The sequence below is a fragment of the Triticum dicoccoides genome, chromosome 5A, assembly GCF_002162155.2.
Source record: "Triticum dicoccoides isolate Atlit2015 ecotype Zavitan chromosome 5A, WEW_v2.0, whole genome shotgun sequence".
Classification (NCBI taxonomy): domain Eukaryota; kingdom Viridiplantae; phylum Streptophyta; class Magnoliopsida; order Poales; family Poaceae; genus Triticum; species Triticum dicoccoides.
This window is the reverse complement of record NC_041388.1, coordinates 708292256-708298402: the sequence shown is the minus strand read 5'-3', so window position 1 is coordinate 708298402 and position 6147 is coordinate 708292256.

Sequence of the window (6147 nt, the reverse complement as noted above, 5' to 3'; positions counted from 1 at the left end):
GGATTCTTAGGCTGATATACCATGTAGAAGAGCATGCTCTAGCCAATGCAACCAAAAGACCGATCTGATGGAAGAGACTAGGCAGCACATTATACGTCAACACTCCCCTCATGTGTGGCTCCCTCAGGTCTAAACGTGGACCGAAAGTGGGCTGCAATTTAATTGCGCCAGCCGGGTCTTGAACTCAAGACCTCTTGGCTCTGATACCATTAAAGATTTAGAGAATATTTGCCACACTTGGGCTTTTCCATTACATGTCAATATATAGACAAATTTACAATCCTAACCATAAATGGGAGATCACAACAATATCGATACTCCTCGATTTAGGGGATTAGGAGATATGTCACGATACGTGACATATTAGTCTAACAGAACCGACCCTCATATTCTCATCAATCGTGTCTGTAGCCTCACAGGTTCTAACCAAACTGGCTGAAGTCACAATGACAGTGCGTGTGCCCCCGTTTGTCAAAGGACACTTTACAAGGACGCCTGTGCAAACGAAAAACCTCATGCCGTTTCCTACACATGATATAAGTTTGATCATTAGCATGAAAGGTTAGTACTACGAAAAGGTAACAATTGATTTGGCTTTTAAAAATCACCGTTGAATGAAACAAGTGAGACAACACGCCGGGATATGGTTTCAACTATCTTCTTATCAAGTCTCTGCCAGGCATTCTTCCCACTACCAAATGCATTATAGAAACCTTTATAACCTCTCCAAGCATGTAAGCAACCAAAAACATCGTCGAATGTCCTAACCAGGCGCCCATTCACTTTTCCAAAAAAAAACAGGTACATGAGTAGTTATATTGTGCTACAATAGCTATAAGAAAATGCACAATGCATAAGTCAGAGATATCAAAAGCAACAACATACATTCCAGCATAAGTGGTTCTGGCTTGGGATAGCCCATGGATTCTATCCAGTTCCAAGTATCCATGAATCCTGATGCAAAGAGGTGATCAATATTAGTAGTCAGATGTGCCGCGCAATGATCAATAGCTAATGCTTTGGATGATCGATGACTTGTAGTAGTATAGTTCACACCTGAAGGTATTATTCTTGAAGCACCTGGAGGAGGTACATAAGATCCCTGTCTGCTATTGTTGGTTTTTCTCGTTGAGAAACCTAAAATGGATAAGAGAATCAGCACAATTAGAAAGTGCGTGACAAGCGGGAGTATATACATGGACCACATGTTAATATAATGATGATTACTATGATTAGAAGAAATGACACTTTGACGATGCACAATATAGGGTCTCAAGTGATTCTGAAATGTTCACCTGCACTATAAGGTGTCATTCTGCCATGAAGTTTTGCCCAAGGACTGCATTAGAACACAGCAGAGTCGTTATTATGATAAATAAACACACACAAGTACTGGCCCCAAACAAGCAGTCGATAGACGATGTAACCAATGTGGAAAAGGAAACAAGGTAGGAAAAAAAAACCCAAAACAGGCCATAAAAAAGTGTACAACAAAAGAAGAAGGATGGGCAGATCAAGATGCTACGTATGAGTTACATTGTCCACATCTTATTTTGAACGAAAATGTTTTAACACTTCCCACTTAGACAGATAAGAGTAGCTTCAGCACCGAAGCAAGCACAATAAATCAGCAACAGGGAAAGTGGTAGGCAAACTTAAAATACGGTTTCAAATAATAGGCTTCGTGGCAGCATGAAGCATCAGCTCAGGGATGGAACTTTCAGCCTATTTTGCGGAGACACGGCAAACCGCATCAAAAAGGAAAAACAATTTGGGGGCATGGTGGGTATCTATGTATTTTGAAGAAAAAAACGCAACAAGTTAACAATATTATTATATGGTTGAGATACTAGTATCTCAATTTCCATAAGTAGCATCGTGCTGCCGCATCCAGTCACACCATAAGACAACTGGCTGCTTGTGCTAGTAATGCCGCTACCCCTACATGGCATTCCCCCCTTACCGAATCAACAAGTAGCAACCGGCATACAAGCAGTCGGTGCACAATATTCAAGTTAGTAAGCAAGTATTGACATCTGAAGATGGGAGATTTACATCGGCTAAACTGGAAGTATTTATGGCCCGTTGCTAAGAAAATGTCACTGTTTTGTTGTTTTGTTCGTCCATTGCTAAGGAGATGTGTGAAAAGTGAAAACACACACCTATGGCACCAGTACTGTTACTATGTAAAAATGGATAAACTTAGAAGGGGAATTTGAACAGGAGAAGAGGGCAGGAGGCTTGAAACCAATATAGATAAACTAGTTGGGGAAGTTTGTTCACAATATAGCTCATAATAAATACTAGAAGGCATACCCGAGTATCTCATATTGCTCCAAGCGTTGACGAAGCAATATCCATGGTAGAAACAAAGGCTTTCCTGTATCACTATCGAAACAAATGTTCATCCCAACAAAATTCCCAGCAATATCAATAATTAGGCCTCCAAGTCCAGCCTAGAACAAGTTGAAGGGTGCACATAGTCACACATTAGACCACCGATAACATAATGAGTTATCTGTTTCAACCTTCGAATTCTCTGACATGCCACAAAGGGAAGGAAAAAAACAGCAGTTACCTCTGTGATCTGACAGGTAGAGGCCGAAAGATGTTCATAATCATCTTCTGTAGGAGCATCAGTCAGCACCCCAATCGTGCCCATCAAACTGCATGATTTGTGGGCATGCCCAGCAGCTACCATTGTCAGAGCGTCAGGCAGATACGTCTCCTGATACATATCTAAAGGCATGGCATCTTGGAAGTCCTGGGAGGTAACGACAGCAATATATTTATCATATATTCCTAAGATCCCAGGTATAGTCTTTTTGTCGGGAAGGCATACTGCAACCTGTAGTGATAAAAGCAGTACATCAGTAAGGAGTGTTCATGGTTAGCTTGAATGAATAAACAAAGCAAGATGGCAAGACAATTATTAGCAGCGCCAACCCTCAATTTATCATCCTTGTTTCTTTTCTGATTAAAGACTGTAACCAAACGTGATGAAGTCAGGAATCTTGTTAGGCCCAGACTTGATGTCCCGCGTGGTAGAACTATACCCGTGCACGGAAATAGCATCTCATCTCCTGCACGAGATAACTTTTTTTCTTACATTTAACGAGTTGGTAAGTGTCAATACAAATTTGGACATTTCGTAATAATCATATATAAAGCAGCACAATCACCATCGAGCAAAGCAAGCGAGACAACTTCGATAGACAAATGTGAAGCCACTCTTTGACTGAGTTGACACCAGTGATCTCGATCGCTTTCGTATATGCTGCCAAATTGTTGCTCTTCAAACTTAGGGCTGGAAACATCTCGATCAGGCAATGAGTTGACAAAATGTTTATCAGAAGCAGCATCAGTCTCCTCCGGATGACTGATATCTAATTAAAGAACAAGTACACCAAAACAGTGAGTGCTCTGTGAGAGAAGTAAGTGCCAGAACAGAAAGAGCCGGGAAAGTCGAAATCATTGACTCACTATCTTTCCGGACTCTTTTGCAATTGCTCCCACAGTTGTTGTTTTTTCGAGTGGTGCTTTGCACCTTTCTCAAGCTTTTTGTGTGATCACCCATCCTCTTGCTTTTCTGCATCTTTCCGGCCCTGAAGCATAAAGAATGCAAATGATCAGTAGAGGAACTAACTAACTAAGTAAGGTCGCAAAAGCCATGACATTCTCATGTCAGAGCGTCGCAAAAGCCATGGCATTCTCATGTCAGAGTTGATGATTGTTGGCCTCGTATACATTTTGGTGGTAATTTTGCAACATCAATTGGAAACCAAAAAAGCTTTGTTGCCTGTCATTTTATCACATTCTTGAACAACATTATCGCACACTGTTGTTCATGGGGCAGAAAAAAAGTGCCGAAACCAGTATAAAATGGGCCCGATGATATGCAGATAACTCCCAATGTAGTAGTATGGAAAAATCAAGAAGTTCCCGTATTATCAGCATCTGTCTGTATACGATGGCAGCGGAGTGGGCAACAGAGAAGATCCAAAAAAATTGTTTAGTATACTACATGCATGTTAGAAAGAAGATCCAAAAAACAGGGTTTCCGTATTATCCGCACCGTAGCATCTGTCTGTACATGATGGCAGTGGAGTGGGCAACATATAAGATCCAAACACAGCAATGGCACATGAAGAAATAGCCCTAGACTAGAAAAGGGGAGAAAACAGAGTGGGCAGACTTACATCGATCAGTTGGTCCCGTCTGATTCCGGAGCGAGGGCGAGGGCGCACCGCCGAGAGAATCGGAGGATCGGGGATTTAGGGTTCCGGGGAAACTCGTTGCTGCTGGCTCTTGATCGGAACTACTCCTGGTTGGATTGGGGGATCAGAAAATCTGTTCCCGTTATAATATATATACGGAGTATATTTTGGGTCTGGGAGTTCTTTGTGGCCCAAAGGGAAGCTGCGTTGCCGGATCCGCTTTTACCAGCCGCCGCCGTCCGTTTCGCCCTGTGCGGTGAGAGCGAGCGCTGGGGATAATGGAGACGACTGGCGGTGTTGGTGGGTCGACGGGTGGCTGGATCCGCCATCCGCTCTGCTCCAGGGCCTCCATACCGATACAGCGGGTGAGGCGCTCGGCTCCGGCGATGTGGCGGAGGTCGCCCCTCCGACTACCGCTGCCCGACAGCGCCCGTGCCTACCGTGTTTGTGTTTGGTTCGAAATTCCACTGCGTGATATATTTTACGAAAAAATTAACGCCCACACGTGTGGCATCTTGCACATCACTCACACTTCTTCTTTACCACTCATTTTATCACATGTCAACAGATGATGTCAAATCATTTTTATTTTCGGCTTAAAAATATTTTATCTCCTAATTAAAAAGTCGAATTAAAATCCGTTTTTACCATTAAATCCGTCTTGACGAGATCTTCAAAATTAGACCCTACGTTGATATGTTTCGACGATTGTTTTTTACCCAAAAGTTGTCATGATGTTTACAATGTAGTTGCCATAGTGCTTAAACTAAAGTTGCCATGTGGCAATTTCAGTTTGTAGAGCATGGCAATTTTAGTATTTTGATGATGGCAACTGTAGTACTTTGACCTTAAAAATATTTGTGTATGAACCACGGCAATTTTAAGTGCATGTATCATGGCAATATTAGTTTATGGTTCATGGCAAGTCTAGTTTCTTAATTTCCTATTTTATAAATGTCAAAATTAATTTTAAATGTAAAAAAAAAATAGTTGAAATATATCATGGCAACTTCAGTGTAAACACCATGGCAATTCATGTGCAATAGACATGACAACTTTTAACCGAAAAAAATTCACCGAAATATATTGATATGAGATCTAGTTTTGAAGATCTCATCGCGAGAGATTTAATGGTGAAAACGGATCTTCAATCGGATTTTTTATTTAAGAGATAAAACATTTTAAAAACAGAAAATCTAAAAAGATTCCACATGCATGCATGCGGTGATGTGGCGCAGTCTATGTACTAAAGGGTGTGTGGGAGGGTTTCGTTCTCACCACACGTGTGGGCGTTAGCGTTGTCCATATTTTTTGACGGGAACTATTTTTACACGAGACCCTTTTAACCAGGAAACGCTCGCTCCATGTACAAACGTTTTAGTAGATCGCAAGGTTAGAGATCTACATCCGTACTTGACAAATCCGATCACAAATAGCACGGACAGTGATCGAACTCGGATGAGAAGGTGATCCGTCATTCTTTTCTTCGATGGCCGCCGTGGTGGTGCCGGAGGCAGACAACGGGCGTTGGTGTCAAACTCAGAGATGTTCTGCTATCTTTTCAGTTTTGTCATGTTGGTTCTTACGTGACTTGTACTTTGATCTTTATGATATGAATGAGACACGTATTAACATGCAAAAAAATAGCACGGACAGTGATCGATCATGTCCCAAATTTTCTTTGTGACAATCGAACACCTCAATTAACATACCTCAAATCCATACAAACTCATGCAACCACGTAAACGATGCATCACACACATCGCACGACTATTACATCAGGACATATGCCATCAGACTACCAAAAATTAGCATGCGTTAACCTACATGCTAGCGATGGAGAAGATCATCCACTGCTGCCCTAGCCCTTCCCGACACCTTTGTCGTCCTTCTCATGAAAGTAGCGGTCGAAAACGCAGTACGGATAAAG